This window comes from Ursus americanus, chromosome 30, assembly GCF_024610735.1.
Source record: "Ursus americanus isolate L20-20 chromosome 30, mUrsAme1.1.p, whole genome shotgun sequence".
Lineage (NCBI taxonomy): Eukaryota > Metazoa > Chordata > Mammalia > Carnivora > Ursidae > Ursus > Ursus americanus.
Genome location: NC_142156.1, coordinates 26,787,953 through 26,805,087, shown reverse-complemented (window position 1 = coordinate 26,805,087; position 17,135 = coordinate 26,787,953).

The window sequence follows — 17,135 nt, the reverse complement described above, 5'->3', positions numbered from 1 at the left end:
CTATGTGGCGTCTGCAGTGTCCTCTGCTTGGGAATGTTAGAGCACATAACTCTCCCACTAATAAAGTGAGGCGGCTGGGATTAGTGACTCATGGAGCTTTGAGACTGTACAGAGTAGGCTTAATTTCCGCTCCGCCACATGGGGAAATGGGGACTATAACTCCAGCCTTACCAGACTGTTGGGCAGACTATGTATTGGGTATGTAGAGGGTCTTTTTGTCAGATGTCTGGCAGAGAGCAGGCACTCAGCATGTTTGTCTTCAGGTATGTACCATATAAATGCATAAATCTCTCAGTCCTAGAACTGCAGAAGACGACTTCGTTTTGTTGCAGTCCTAGGGCTGTGAAAAATTAAGTTTAAGTGAAATAGAAATCGATTTAAGTGATCGAGTGATATGGAAGGGTGTATGTGTGTGAGAGAGAGAAAGAGAAATAGGTAATTACCTCTTATTTATTTTTAAAATTTAAATTCAATTAACATATAGTGTAGTATTAGTTTCAGAGGTTGAGTTCAGTGATTCATCAGTTTTATATAACACCTGGTGCTCATTACATCACATGCCCTCCTTAATGCCCATCACCCTATGACCCCATCCTCCCAACCACCGCCCCTCCAGCAACCCTGTTTGTTTGCTATGATTAAGGGTCTCTTAGGATTTTTCTCCCTCACTAATTTAGTCTTGTTTAACTTTTCACTCCCTTCCCCTATGATCCTCTGTTTTGTTTCTTAAATGCCACATACAAGTGAGATCATATGAAAATTGTCTTTCTCTGACTGACTTAATACCCTCTAGTTCCATCCACATTGTTGCAAATGGCAAGATTTCATTTTTTGATGGCCGAGTAGTATTCCATTGTGTATATTTATATAGATACCACATCTTCTTTATCCATTCATTTGTTGATGGACATCTGGGCTCTTTCCATAGTTTGGCTATTGTGGACATTGTTGCTATGAACATTGGGGTGCGGGTGCCCCTTCGGATCACTACGCTTGTATCTTTGGGGTAAATACCCAGTAATGCAATTGCTGGGTCATAGGGCAGCTCTATTTTCAACTTTTCAAGGAACCTCCATACTGTTTTCCAGAGTGGCTGCACCAGCTTGCATTCCCACCAACAGTGGAAGAGGGATCCCCTTTCTCTACATCCTTGCCAACATTTGTTGTTTCCTGACTTGTTAATTTTAGACATTCTGACTGGCATGAGGTGGTATCTCATTGTGGTCTTGATTTGTATTTCCCTGATGCCAAGTGATGTTGAGCATTTTTTCATGTGTCTGTTGGCCATTTGAATGTCTTTGGAGAAATGTCTGTTCATGTCTTCTGCCCATTTCTTGACTGGATTGTTTTTTGGGTGTTAAGATTGTCAGTTCTTTATAGATCTTGGATACTAGCCCTTTATCTGATATGCCATTTGCAAATATCTTTTCCCATTCTGTCAGTTGTCTTCTGGTTTTGTAGACTGTTTCCTTTGCTGTGTGAAAGCTTTTATCTTGATGAAGTCCCAATAGTTCATTTTTGCCTTTGTTTTTCCCTTGCCTTTGGAGACATGTCTAGCCAGAAGTTGCTGTGGCTGAGGTCACAGAGGTTGCTGCCTGTGTTCTCTAGGATTTTTAAAAAAGATTTTATGTATTTATTAAAGAGAGAGAGAGAGAAAGCACATCCAGGGGGAACAGCAGGAAGAGGGAGAAGCAGGCTCCCCACTGAGCAAGGAGTCCGATGCGGGACTCGATCCCAGGACCCTGGGATCATGACCCAAGCCAAAGGCAGACGCTCAACCAACTAAGCCACCCAGGTGCCCTTCTCCTCTAGGATTTTGATAGATTCCTGTCAGCAAACAAATATTTGCTTAGTTGATAAAGCAGTAAGTGTTCAATTCTATTAGGGAAGAGAAAGGAGAGGGCAGGAAGAGGACCAAAAGGAAGAGCCAGACCTCCATGCTTAAAAGGAAAAGGAGAAATAGAAAACAGAACATGTATTTCTACAGACGGATCTGCCCCTGGGGGTAGCACCCACACTTGTCTGTCCTGGATCCTCCCTCTGCCTTGCTGGACCTGCGCCCTGGCAGGGTTAGGGGGTCAAAGCTCCAAGGTCAGAGCCAACATCAGTCTGTCCTGTTGGGCTCTGTCGTAGGAGACTATTCTGAGTGTTGATGATTCATTGATTTATTCACTCTTTTCTTCAGCAAATGGTGAGTGCTTACTGCATCCCAGACACTGGGCTATGACTGATTATAATTGTCAGGAAGTTTTAGAAACCTCTGCAGCAGATTAAAAAAAAATTATAATAATGTGATATGCTGGGAATAGGGATTGCCATCATTCTTACTACTAAGTGACTTGAAAATATTTTTATCCTGTTAATATTAAGGAAGAAAGTGATGGAAGTGAATGAACGCGTCTGCCCGTAAGCGTGTGAGAGAGGGCAGTTACGTGGGAAACATCACGGAAGGAGAATTTCAACGGGACTTATTTGCACAGGCAGAGCAGACCCCACACCCCCACCCCAGGAAAGCACGAAAATAATCGACTAGACACTCAGGACCCAAAGGGCCCATCCTAATGAGATTCGGGGTCTCCCAACAAGGCTGGGAGGCCCCAAAAGTGAGGGGGACTGCATGATGCTTCCGACCTTCCGGGCAAGGAGTGGCTCTGTGCACCAAATCCCAGGAAGCAGGGGTTCCTGGGGACCTCCTGCGACCTCCGCCTTCTCTTCCTGAGGTTGACCGGAGTTGCTGGCATCTTGTTCGTGATGAATCCAATGAGCATTTGTATGCCTGCCAGGATACATTTTTTGTGATAAAAATCTTATACGCCTGAACCTGTGTTCATTGATTCCTAGAAAAAAGATTTAATTAATCGCTGCCCTGAACCTTGACCCTTACTTCCCACCATAGAACTTTATCTCCCTGTGACTTGGACATTACTGTGGGTCCCCCTGCCCGAGCCTCCTGAGGCGTTGGGCCTCTCCCTGTGCAGCCCCTCCTTCTTGTTTCCTGCTCCCCTCGGCATCACTGCTACCTGTATCTTCTGGCTGGAGCTTGGCAATGTGCTCCACCCGCCTTTGGGACTTCTGCCTGTTGCCTCTGTCAGAGCCCCTCTGGCCACGTCCCTCACCTCCTTTTCTTTCTTTCTTTTTTTAAAATATTTTATTTATTTATTTATTTGACAGAGAGAGAGACAGCGAGAGAGGGAACACAAGCAAGGGGAGTGGGAGAGGGAGAAGCAGGCTTCCCGCCGAGCAGGGAGCCCGATGTGGGGCTCAATCCCAGGACCCCGAGATCACGACCTGAGCTGAAGGCAGACACTTAATGGCTGAGCCACCCAGGCGTCCCTGATGTGCTCTTTTTCTGGTCCCAGGTTCCAGTTGGACATGACGTCGCCACACAGGTACGTCAGCAGTGAACTTCCAGTCTGCCCTGTGTGTCTGCCCCAACCCCAGTATCATGCGCTCACTGTCCCCACGATCACATTGTCCAGGTGTCCCACATTTAGAAGGCTTGCCTCCTGCACTAGACTGTCAGTTCCCGAGCTTAGAGCCTGGATGTGCCGTATGTTGCCCACAGCACTCGCGCACTACTTACTACGCGCCTGCATCCAGTAAATGACAGTAAATGAAGACGTGGAGTGGAAGAAAATTCGCAGGGCAGAGGACTTTCCTTTCTGAAGGGAGGACCCAGAATACTATGAGGGGAAATGAGGAAAAATTTGGTAATGCCTCCCTGCACAAAGAAGTGTCCACCAGGGTTTTCTCAGAATTGAATATAAATCCCGATGGCATTTGCAGAGCAGAGTCGGGATGGTTTGCCACAGATTATGACCAACCAGTTATTTGCCTGAATTCTGTGCCTAGTTCTCCCCCACTGGGCTAATTAGGGACTGAGTTTTCATCTAGCCTTGGCCGTGGCCCTGGCTGCTCCTGCTGGTGGGGGGCATCTGGGAAGGTGGGGGACAAGCCCTGCGGCTCCCGCTCCGGGGCTCTGGAGTGGGATGGGTGTTTCCACCTGACAGGCTTGCTGGGAGCACCTGACGTAACGGGCGTGAAGACGCCTGCAGACTCCAAAGTTCCAGACCAAAGCAATGTGACGTTCTTATCGTTCCTTCTCCGTAGTAAGAGACAGCTGTTCCGGGAGTTCAGCTCAGTTCAAACTGGAGCCCACCCGCTTGCAGCTGTCTCAGCTGTCCTCAGGAATTTCGTGGCAGCCCCTCCCTCGCTTCCCAGCTGGCCCGGTGATCCAGAGAGCATCGCTCTGCGCCCACCCTGACTGCTCATCTCCCAGTTCTTCAGCTCGCCCCTCCTAAAGTGTGTCTGTGACTCACTGCTATAAGGCTCACTCGCTTGACAGGAGAGAGAAAGCCAGCAGGTGCTGTATCCACAGTGCTCCAGACAGGGAGCACGGTGCTTTATGCAACGCATCTCATTTAAGGCCGTCCTTCCCAAGGCAGGTCTCATTCACTCTTCTGCAGATGAGGAAACCAAGTCTGAGAGAGGCCATGTAACTGGTCCTGGCCTCTGGCTTCTCTTAGACTCTAGCTGCTGCTTTTTCTTTTCTTCTTTTACATTTTGTTGCATAGTAAGAGCACTTCAGGTGAGATCTACCCTCTTAGCAAAGCATACATTGTATCCTTATTGACTATAGATACAAAGCTGCACAGCAGATGTCCGCAATTCACTGATCTTGCTCAACTGAAACGTTATGCCTGCTGATGAGTAACTCCCCGTTGCCTAGATGCTAGCTTTTTTTTTTTTTAAGATTTTATTTATTTATTTGGCAGAGAGAGAGACAGCCAGCGAGAGAGGGAACACAAGCAGAGGGACTGGGAGAGGAAGAAGCAGGCTCCCAGCGGAGGAGCGTGATGCGGGGCTTGATCCCAGAACGCTGGGATCATGCCCTGAGCCGAAGGCAGACGCTTAACGACTGAGCCACCCAGGCGCCCCTAGATCCTAGCTTCTTAAACAAGAAATGGGTCCCGGAGCTCAGGGGCTGTATCTACGCTGGCGCGATGCACAACTGTTTCAGCTGCAGTAGAATTGATTGGAAACTGATGAAACAGGAAGAACTATTTTGTCCGCTGTTAATTCCAGGGAGAGCTGGGGGTCACAGGGCTTTCCTTGAGCTGTGAGATTTTCTCCCTGGCCCTGTCCTTCCTGTTCCTCCTCCCTGGACGAGAGTCTGCACTCACCCACCGCCTAGCACGGCCACTGAGCAGCCAGCCTCTGCTCCAAACAGAGTCCATGCCTTGTCCCCTCTCTCATCTGGCTTCCACTCAACAGAGCAGCTGGAGAAGTGGCACCTCGAGGGCTCCCCGGCTATTTTTATGTGGCCATCTGCCTTCTCGACCAGGCCTGGCAGGCAGCAACAGGCCTGAGGAATGCCACGGCAGGTGGGTGACGCCCAGACAGCTGCAGATGCCCAGCCCTGCCCCTGACTGTTGTTCTAGGGACGCTGGAAATGTGCAAGGATTTAGGTGCAAGGATACCAGGAGGAAAAAGAATGCCTTTTTCATGTCGTAGCTGGGGGTGATGTGGGTGCCCTTGGTTCCTTTTCCATTTCTGGAACAAGCTAAGGCCAGTTCTGTCCTGCCATTGCCAGGGCCCAGGTGGCAGGGCCGGGTGGGGAGAACAGTGTGGGGCAGCAGCTTGGGCCACCTGCTGACCTCAGTGCCATCAGAGGAGAGAGCATAGCAAAGGCGCTCTGAGGAGGGGATGCATTCAACGAAAGCCCCGGCTTCAGCTGTAATGAGACCCTGGGGTGTCCCTGTGGCCCACCCTGACTGAAAGCTAAGCCTGGGGCAATGTGGGGGCAGGCGGGGCTGCTCTCCACAAATGTGGATTGGCCGGGCCTTGGTCAGATCTGTGGTTAGAGGAAGGGCTTGCCTCACTCATAGCTCCCTGGGACGGAGGAAGTATTGAAGTTCAATCAATAAAAGCCCCCTTTGCAATATAAAAAATGTTACACAGTTGCAAATTAGACATAAAATATTGAACCCAGCTTCATGTGGAAGGATTTCTTTTTTTTTTTTTTAAGATTTTATTTATTTATTCGACAGAGAGAGAGACAGCCAGCGAGAGAGGGAACACAAGCAGGGGGAGTGGGAGAGGAAGAAGCAGGCTCATAGCGGAGGAGGCCAATGTGGGGCTCGATCCCATAACGCTGGGATCACGCCCTGAGCCGAAGGCAGACGCTTAACCGCTGTGCCACCCAGGCGCCCCGGAAGGATTTCCTAAGCAAACCTTGACAGTATACCTCTTTCCTGATAAAAGAAAGAAAAGGGTGTGTTCCTGTCAGATTTATAGTAAAGCTTGGTTTGCCTTTTTCAGGAAGAAATGGGAAAATAAATGGGTCAGATATTTTGAAGATAGCATATTGAATTTCTGTTATGTCTTTCTTTCTCCTCAGTGTGAAGGATGTTTCCTTCCCAGCACTTCCGATGCCTGCTGCCTGCCAAACCCCATTCCAGGTCCACGTTCCCCATCTATTGCAACAGCTTCCCCAGGCTCCTGGGGTCTGGGAAGAGATGGAGCGAGGCGCCCGGAGCCCTGGGCTGGCGCTGATGGGACTTGGAGAAACGCACTTAAATGCTGAGTCTAGGCTTCCTCAGCTGCAGGGTAATCATGGTAACGAGGATCTTAATTGCATTGTGATGCAAATCAAATACAGCTGTCTTCAAACTATGGAACTATTTCATAATGAAAAAAAATTCAAAAATTTAAAGAAGTTATTTGGAACATGACTGACCCAACAGGGGTCAGAATCCTTGTGGGTGCTTAAAACTGCCCTCCTCCTAGAAGGAGAGGTCGGACAATTGAACACAATTTTTGCCCTTCCTGCGGGCAAGGATTCTGGTTGCAAACGGTGGGTGGCCGGTGAGATCCTGGGGCGGGGGCGCTGGTTTGGAAGCAGAGCTCTTCCTCTTGCCTTTCCCGCCACCTCGCTGGACCCCAGCCGACCCACTCGGGCGGTGGGCGTGCGGAAGAGCAAGGGCAGCAGAGCCCAGGCAGCCCTGACTCCGGCCCTCCGGTCTCCGGTCCTCCCCCCGAGGAGAGCCCCTAATTCCCTGCAGCACACCCTTCCCTGCTGGAGCTGTCCAGAGTGGCTGTCCTTCCTGCTTTGAACCCTGCCCGAAATGGTGACTCAGAGAGTCAAAGGGGGCCCCAGCCACGGGCCCGCCACGGGAGCAGAGAGGACCCCGACCCCGCTGCCCCTGTGCTCTCCCTCTCGTTTCTCTGAGGTTGGGCTCGGTGTTGGTCTCTTGGGCTTTTTAGGTGGCGGGGACCACGGATGCTGCAGCCTGGGCCATGTTTGCACAGCTCCATCCAGACATTGGAGAGTCAAGTACCAGCTGTTCCTCAAAGAGGGGTGTGTTTGTCTCACCTGAAGAGCAGGAAGGGATACTGCGCAGAGAGAAGCCCCCCCCCACCCCCCCACCCCCGCCACAGAAACGCGTAGCCAAGACAACCGAGAGGAGTACAGGACTCTGGCATGGGGGGGGGGGCGGGGGTTGTGTTTGCTGTTGCTGAAAGATCCTGCACAACCAACGGCCCCAAAACACAGTGGCTTGAACAATGGGCATTTCTTTTCTTTTCTGCACCTCCCCCCCCCCCCCCCCCCCCGCCCCACGGCTGGCAGCTCTGCCGGTCATCTGAGTGTGGCTGCCAGGCTGTGGGGCAGGGTCAGTCCCGTGCCACAAGCCTCGCTCTGGGGCCCTGCTGAAGGGCAGTGGCTACCTAGCCATGTTCTCGTCTTGACCACCCTGCGAGTGCCCAGGGCAGGCCAGGCGTGCACACCGAAGGCTTGGTGTGAATATACCAAACCTGCCATCATGGGGCTCCAGCACCGGGCAAGAGCCTATGCCCCAGGAGGGAGGAAGAGAACTCGTCTCCCCAGGGCTTAAGAGACCAGTCTACTTGGAGAGAAGCAAGGAGGAAATTGTTGCTCATGTCTGATACATTGAGTTCATCTGAGTATCTGTTTTTAGAAACTATTTTTCTCATTTGTGACCTGCCTTAGATAGTTTTGTTAGTATTTCTGTTATTTTTTTCCAGCTCTCAGGAACTATGTGTATTCCTCCCATTATTTAATAGAAGCTTACTGTTTGTGTTTATATTAATATTTTCGGCCCGTTTTAGCATCAATTATCTTATTCAACTCTCATAACATGGCTCTTGGGAAGGAAAAAATAACATTATACCCATTTTACAGATGAAGAAATTAAATCTTAGCAATATCAATTAACTCCCCCAATGTCACCACAGCTGGCAAAATAGCAGACCTTGGAACCAGCACCCACGTATTGTAGGAGTCTTCAAGAAAACATCTATGTCGGGTCACCTGGGTGGCACAGCGGTTAAGCGTCTGCCTTCGGCTCAGGGCGTGATCCCAGCGTTCTGGGATCGAGCCCCACATCAGGCTCCTCCGCTGAGAGCCTGCTTCTTCCTCTCCCACTCCCCCTGCTTGTGTTCCCTCTCTCACTCGCTGTCTCTATGACAAATAAATAAATAAAATTTAAAAAAAAAAAAGAAAAAGAAAACATCTATGTCAGGCAAACACAGGGTGATATTAAAAAATGGCATGAACTAGTACTGTAAAACTTGAATCAATCAATCAAAATATAAAATGAGGGGCACCTCGGTGGCTCAGTAGATTAAGCTCTGGACTCTTGATTTGGGCTCAGGTCATGATCTCAGAGTCATGAGACCGAGTCCTAAGTCCGGCTCGAAGCTTCGCACAGAGTCTGCTTATTAAGATCTTCCCCCTCTGCCCCGCCCCTCCCCAAGCGCATGCGCACTCTCTCTCTCTTTCACTCTCAAAAATAAAATAAAAAATAAAAACCGATTTCTTTTTATTCCTAAACAAAACTGTACATTATGAAACTCCCAATCATGTGATAAATTTGTAGCATAATTTGTTAAATCATTTTAGTAATTTTCAATCACTTTTTGATTTTTAGGAAATGTTCATATGATCTCCGTGCATGACTTGGTGGCTGCTAGCTAAATGATGCCATCGCCTGAGCCGCGGTCTGACACAGGGAATGACATCGGTAGACATTGGGTGACTTGTATGGAGAACGGTATTGCTCTTGGTATTCATGAGTTCTACTAAACCAGCAGTAATTCCATTCGAAGGACTTCTAGACTTCTCTGACACTCCCTAAGATTTTATACAGTATCTGTCTTTGACCAAGCTGTGGAAACACTTTATTAGAATGCCATTATTTAGTAAGTGGTTTCATCTTGTTGATTTTTATTCATTTTCAAGCCATGGAACATAATTCAATAACTTGAAATACTGGAAAATATTGTTCTTTTTTTCACTTTTGTCATCAAACCAGAAGTGCATTGTGATATAATTGGTTAGACATTATCAATGGGAAAAAATAGTTTTCTCCTGGAGTTGATGTTTCATTGTGTGTATCTACAAATGGCGTTTCCTGTGTCTCCATTTCAAAGTGTCTTCTCCTTCAAGCTCAGTTTATTTTAAATATTTGATCGCTTTTATAACTTATGGAATTAATCTGTCATTTTTAATAACTGAAAATGTTCTTTCTGACACAATCGAAGGAAGTATTGGCGCTTCTCCGAGACTATAATTTATAATTTCCAAATCTCTTTTTTAGATGTTTTTTAATGTTTTTCTTTTCCAGAATTTTAAGGACTTCCATTCCAGTTTTGTATTACAGTGAATATACAAAGTGTGATGGTTCTCACACTGCTTTTCTAGCTCGAGCCCCACAGATTGCCCATCGAGGCCTGACCAGTCTTCTTCAGTTCCCAGCTTGTCTAAGGCACATTAGACATTTTGGAACAAACAGGACCATTAACCAAAATTGTTGTATCCCCATCTCATGAAAACCAAGTCAAGAAAACACTTCATTGAAAGACCATAATCCATATAAATGTTTTCTTGAAGTTCTGAAAATGTTTGATTTCTTTTTTTTTTTTAAGATTTTATTTATTTATTTGAGAGAGTATGAGTGGGGCGGGAAGGAGCAGAGAGAGAGGGAGAAGCAGGCTCCCTGCTGAGCAGAGAGCTGGAGACCAGGGCTGGCTTGGTCCCAGGACCCTGGGATCATGACCTGAGCTGTAGGCAGATGCTTAACTGACTGAGCCACCCAGGCACCTGGAAAATGCTTGGTTTTTAAACACTCTTTATTATGGAAAATATTAAACATAAAGAGAAAATAGCATAATGAACCCCTCTGGACCCATCAACAATGGTCAGTTCATGAGTACTTTTGTTGCAGCTCTATTCTCATTTACTTCCTGCCCCATTCCGAAGTATCTTGAAGCGTATCCCAAATACCATTTACTTTGTAAGTATTTCAGTTTATAGCTCTAAAACGTAGGGAGTTCTTTAGGGAACGTAACCATTATCATACCTAAAAATTAATTTTTGAATCTGTTTGTTATTTTGACCATACCATAGGCAACCCTAAGAACTTTGATGTCCTCTAAATGCTTCTCCTTTGCTTTATCAATTGCCTTTGATTACATTTCTGAAAGTTTTCATTATTATAAGTGGCTTGTAGTGTGAATGGTTTTCCTTATCGACAATTATACATTTTCTTTTAATTCTGAGCTTTGCCATAACATGATTGCTATTCTGATGAGATATATGTGTTTTTAGTATTTTCAACTTGAATCAAAACATACGTCACTATCAGTAATAAGCCACTTTTTGTTGTTGTCGATTATTTTTCATCGCAAAAATAAAATTTAAGGGAATTGGGAAAAATGCACTTGCTATTGGCCTCTGTCTTTCTTTTAAAGATTTTTTATCTATTTATTTGACAGAGAGCACACAAGTAGGGGGAGCGGCAGGCCGAGGGAGAGGGAGAAGAGGGCTCCCTGCCGCAGGGAGCCTGACCTGGGGCTCGATCCCAGGGTCCTGGGATCGAGACCTGAGCCAAGGCAGATGCTTAACCTTAACCTTAACTGAGCTACCCAGGCACCCCTGTCTTTCTTTCTTTTTAAATTCACTCTCCATGGGGCGCCTGGGTGGCTCAGCTGTTAAGCATCCACCGGTGGGCTCAGGTCATGATCCCAGGGTCCTGGGATGGAGCCCCACATTACTGGGCTCCCTGCTCGGCGGGAAGCCTCCTTCTCCCTCTCCCACTCCACCTGCTTGAGTTCCCTGTCTCGCTGCCTCTCTCTGTCAAATAAATAAATAAAATCTAAAAAAAAAAAAAAAATCACTCCCCAGCAAGATGGGGAATTTACAGACCTGAGTCACTTGCGACTGAATAGCTCCCACTACTTTAAAAATGTTCACACATTCTTTGTGTAGTCTCACCCTTGCAATCCGCCTGAGATCTGATTCAGAGCGAGTGGATATTTTTTTCTAATTATACAGCTTCAAAATGATGCTCTGGGAGGCTGTGCCCTGAGTCAGACAGAACGGGAGGTGGGCAGCCAGGTGGCGGGGAGAAGGGAGGTCTTCAAGTGTAGGACCTCACACTGCAGTTTCCACTAAAGCCAAGCTTCTGAGTGGGCATCGAATTCTCACTCTGAGAAGTTTTATACTGTATTTTAATTTAGAGGATCGTGTTATTGCATAATATGTGTATTTCAGTCTTCTGTGTATTTTTGTGCTCCTTATTGTGGTGTGCCAAATAATTCTCCTAAGAGAAGAGTAGAGGGGGACTTCATTCCTTGATTTATTTATTCCATTAATTAACAAACATTTCTTGAGCACTTTCTATGTGAAGATGCTGTAGTCGGTGCTGGCAGAGGGTGGGACAGTGTCGTGGGAAGGGAAGCTTTGCAGCGATCTGAGCAAACCCAGAGTTCTCCTACAGCAAGTCAGAGGCCCATCGCAAGCCACAGTTTAACTTCAGAAACATCATCTACATTAAATTAATGCTGTTAACCCGAACTGAGTGGTTGTTTCCAGTCTTGTTTATATTTGTTATGTAAATTTGAAAGAACAGTTGTATAGAAGAAATCAGAATGAAGGGTTCGTATCTGATTTTATGTTCGTACATATTTAAATAATGTTGTAATGAAAATAATAGACCTTCTTTGGGCTCTCCCCCCACCCCCGCCCAACCTCTCACATGAACTCTTCAGCAGTTTCAGGTCTCTCCCTTAACAACGCAGGTGCACACAGGCACAGCATGGGCACACATCCGTGCAAACAGCATGCACACGCACACACCATGCACGCGCCCATGCGTGTACATGTGCCCACGGCACGCACACACATGCACACGGCATGCACTCGCACAACTGCATTAGCGCACACACTCCAAAGGCCGCAGCACGGCCCGAGGCACTCATGGCCCCAGGATCCAGGAGCCTGGCAGGGGATCTTCTCGCCCTCCCAGAGGTTTTGAAGTCGCCCTGGGAGGGATCCTAGAGGTATCCTTCCAGCACTGGCGGCTCAGAGCCCCCAAGAGGTCCCGCCCGTTACCCGCGGCCGCCCGTCCCCCACCACGCCCCCTCCTCGCCCCCGCCGCCCGGTCCCTGGCCCCAGACCCCTCCCGGTCCGCGCACTCTGAGCGGGACCCCCAAGTCAACAACACCCTCTGCTTTCATTCTGCCCCTTCCGAAAGCTTGTCCTGATATTAGCGTGCACCCGCCACCCTGGCAGGACTGCAGGGCAAGTCCAAGCTGAGGAAAGGAGCCTGCGCTCCCGGAGCGCTCCCTTCCGGCTGGGGGTCGGTCCGGGCGGCCCCAGACGCCGGCGGGAAGGCTGGGAGGGCCGGCACCTGGGGCGATTAAAGGCACAGCCTGGGGGAGAAGGTAGGATTCGTTTTTTTATAACTCAGAGGGCAGAGGTAGAACCTGTGAGCGGAAGTTTTAGGGACCGAGATATTTGACCAAAAAAAAAAAAAGAAAGAAAGAAAAAAGAGAAAGAAAAAAGAAAGAAAGGAAGAAAGGAAGAAAGAAAAGAAGAGAAAAGAAAAGAAAAAAGAAAAAAATCTAGCACAACTGTCCACAGATAGACTGAGCTGCTTTTGTGAGGAATGTGACCCCTAAACGTGTTCATCCCAAGGATGAGGACGGAGCACCAGCGTCCTGGATGGGGTGGGAGGGTCTCTGCACACACCCACGACACAGTGACATCTGTGATTCATGTTGAGACGACAGCTTGGCCCTCAGCTGGGTCCATCCTCCTGCCCTCCGAGGGCCCTCATCTGGGCACGATTCAGCCCTTGAGATAGGGGCGATCTTTTCTAAAGCCAAGTGCCGTTTGGAGCGGTAATGCACCGAGGTGCGTTGGGTACAGGGGAAGCAGCATCCATTCAGATTTTATGTTGTTTGTATGTTTCAGGTCTGGCTATACACCAGTGAGACGGGTGTTGGCAGGCTTCAGGGTCATCCCGTCTCAATGGCCCCTCACTGAGTTCCCGTGAATCATGTCCTAGTGGACAAGGAGAATGTGTGGCCGGGGTAGTGATTTCGATGCACGGGTACTCTTTCTGCACCCACCCTCCCCAAGCCTTCCAGGGACAGGGCCCGGTTTGTAGCCTGGCTTTTGTGCTTGCTAAGGGGTAATAGAAGTACAGGCTAGGTTCACTTAGGAAAGATGGAGTCCTTTTGGGAGGGTCAGATTCTGGATCCTGGATCCTAGATCCTGGAGTCAGAAGCCTGGGGAGCTAACAGGTGCGTGGACCTGTACTCCCTCTCCTGGTGGAGCCTGGAAGCCAGCACACCTTGCAGTTGTCCGAGCCTGGCACAGGAGTCCCAACACCACAACTGTTGTACGGTGCGGGGGCCCTCAGGTCCTGGCCAGGCCCGGGAGGACCTGGTTCCGAGCAGTGGAGGCGTGACGACTCCGTGCAGGTGGGGCGGGGAAGATGTGGTATGACATTCACAGGCTGAGCTCCAAAGCCAGTGGGCATCTTGGGGGAGGCCTGGGTGGGACAGGAGCTGCGATGGTACCTTGACATATTAGCCCCCAGAGCACCTGGCACGGACTCCTGGGGTGTGCGGTGAGGGGACCACTCAGTGGGACAGAGGCTTGAAGTAGAAAGTAGTGAGTTGACAATTAGATTTAAAAAGCCACACTTCTGGGGTGCCTGGGTGGCTCAGTCTTTAAGCGTCTGCCTTCTGCTCAGGGGGTGATCCCAGCATTCTGGGATCGAGCCCCACATCAGGCTTCTATGCTGGGAGCCTGCCTCTTCCTCTCCCACTCCCCCTGCTTGTGTTCCCTCTCTCACTGGCTGTCTCTCTCTCTGTCAAATGGATAAATAAAATCTTTAGAAAAAAAAAAAGCCACACTTCTTTAAATGTTATGTGTGTTTTCTCTCCCCAGTTTGCCACCCCTACAAAGTTAAGGGGGAAAATCTCCTCTCCTGGTCCACTCATCTGTGTCCTGGGATTTAAACCTGCTCTAAGAGTTTGGGGCCAGTTGTGCTGTTGGGCGGCTGTCTGAGGCACATTTCATCCTTGGCCTCTCTCAGAGCTGGGCTTTTCTCGGGGCGCGACAAACGTAAGTAGCCCCAGAACAAGCCCGGTGTTTGCAGTTGTTCACGTGACGGTGGTCCTGACTCTCTTGCAGACACTCAGATAATTGTACAAGGACAGGAGTCCTATAAGAGAAAGGAGAGGGATGCTCCCCGCAGTTTTATTTACGTACGATTTATTTATTACAGAGGAGTTGGGAACAAGGCAGGACCCCTTGAATGGGAACAACACTCCTCAGATGTGGGGGCAGGTCACTGTCTGCGGCTCGTCCCTGGGCCATGAGCACACCAGGCATGGCTTCCTGGAGAAAGGCCACATTCTCCCAGGTCTGGGCACTGCGGGAAAGCCACCCCGTGTCCCCAGGACGGCCAGGCGCAGGGCCAGGCTCTGGCTCTCTCTGTGAGAGGGCAGCTCCGAGGGGTGGCCGTGCACACCTTTGCTGTGTAGGGGTGGCCGTGCACACCTTTGCTATGTGAGGAGAAAGAGAACTTTTCTTGGAGTAACTGGATTTTGGTTTTAAGATCCTTGTCTGACAAAGCCTACAGCAGGGTCACTGACTTGGGGTCCCGGGGCCAGCAGGCAACAGACACTTTCCTGGGGGCTGGGCAGAAGAGTAGAAATGTGGTGAATTGGAAAGTGCCAGGCTGACAAAAGGTGCTCTGTTAACATTTTTTAACCCTGTGCCAAGAATACCTGTCTGGGATTGGAATTCCCGGACCACCTTGTCTTAATCCTAATCACAGAGATGAAGAGTCTTGTGATGGGGAAGTCTGTTCGCAGCCGGGTGGTTCTAATCAGAGTCTGTCTTTGGCCATGTTAACGCTCTCAGTCCATGCCAGGCCTGGCCACCTGGTGGAGATGCCAGGATGTGTGGGGACGTGGAGCTGTGTGATTGAGAAAGGGGGCACACTAATAAACATTGGGGTGCACCCTGAAATAGGAGGTCACGAACTCGGCGCGCAGAGGGATGATTTCCCATTTTCTGAATTGTGCTGCCAGAAGTCTGTAAATCAAGGGCACAAGGAGAGACCCTGAGCCCTTGCAAGGGACACGAGCCACTGGAGCAGCTTCAGCTCCTGACTTCGTTATTTATTGGTGACATCCCAAATCCTGTAGCCCTTTCTCTGCAGGGTCCACACTGGCTGGAGCCCCGGCGAGCAGCCCGGCCGTTCCTGCTACCCGCGGGGACCACATCTTTCTCCCAGCCAGGGGGCTAAATGTGGGTTGGCGATACTACAACAGAATGAGAAAGTGTCACATTTGGAATGCCAGCCGGAGACAAGGGGGAGCCGCACCTGTCGGGGCCCTGCCCAGACATGGAGTCGGGTTTGACTCCGCTGGCTCTCTCCCATCAAGAGCCTCATGAGGGGCCTCTGGAAGCCTTTGATGTTTGCAAAGTCAGCCTTTGCCTCCCCCCTCCGCAGGCCTTGAGCATTAGCGCCTGGAGGCCTGGGTTTAGCCCTCCCTGAGCGCTCTGTCGGGGCTGCTCTGTCCCAGGCCATCCCGGCAAAGCACCACACGGGATAAGGGGAAGGGAGCCCCCAGATTCCAAGAAGTCCTTCTGAATGGATCCCCTTTTGGATAATGAGGCGGCACTTCCCCCTTGTCCTTCTGCTTAATCCCTCTCCCCCCAGAATAGGCCAGGGTGCCCTGCGGACACGGTGAGGAAAAGGACACACCGAGGGAGGGCGCCGGCTGAGTCAACAGGATCAGTCCCATCAGTGAAAATTCCTTTTTTGGAAGCCAGGCAGTCTCTTTCCAGGACTGCAGAATCCTCGGGAAGTGACGCAAGCCCTCGGTCAGGGAGAGGCTGGGGCCGCGCTCCACTCCTCCGAGGGTGCTGGAAAGACGGCTTAGCTTAGCGAGTGAGACGGGAGCAGTTGCTGGGGCCCTCTCCTTCCCCGTGGAGCTCCCGGCCCAGCCCCAGCTGCGGCCCCAGCCCACGGAGGGCAGGCGGCTCCGCAGAGCTCCTTATATAGGAACCCTCGCCCCGGGGCTTTTATGGGGCGGCGGAGGCACTGTCTGAGCCTTCTCTGCTACCAGCACAGCGTCCGGTTCTAGAAGGAGACAGAAGGGGGCAGGGGTGCTAAAAATGCCTGTTTGTCATGATGCTGAAAGCCCAGGCTGTGTTTTGAGGAATGCTGTGTGGTTCCTTTCACTCTCGTCTCTTCTGCCGGGAAAAGCCTCTCCAAGGAGGCAGCTCAGGAAGGCAGAGACCCGGGCGGAGCAGACCTGCCCGCCGGGACCGCAGGAGGGTCTCTGGACTGCGTGTGCAGGGCAGCAACGCCGAGGCCCCCGGGAAAGGCTGGGCAGGGTATTCTTCGCTGGGGTTTCTTTTCACTGAACTGTCAGCCAGGAAAGGAAAAAAGGCCTCCGGGGTATGGTTTCCTAGGAGGACAATCGCAAATCGGAGTCGGAGAGCATTTGTCTCCTAGCATCTTAGGAGGGTCTTATGCTAGGAGCAGCGCCCCCATTTCCTCTGGGGAGCCACGTTGCCCCCACCCCACCCGTGTGGTTGGGACTTATCCTTCTCCGCCTGCAGGACCTGGTGTGTGGCCCCGCATGTCACAGCCTCGCTCCTGGGCCCCTGGGACACACACAGCCCCAGGACTTCCTGCTCAGGGGGGCTGGCCTCTCACTTTCATGTGGGGACAGCTGCCTGAAGAGGACGCCAACTCAAACGGAAGCAGGACCAAGAGCTAGGAAGGCAGATTCCTGGC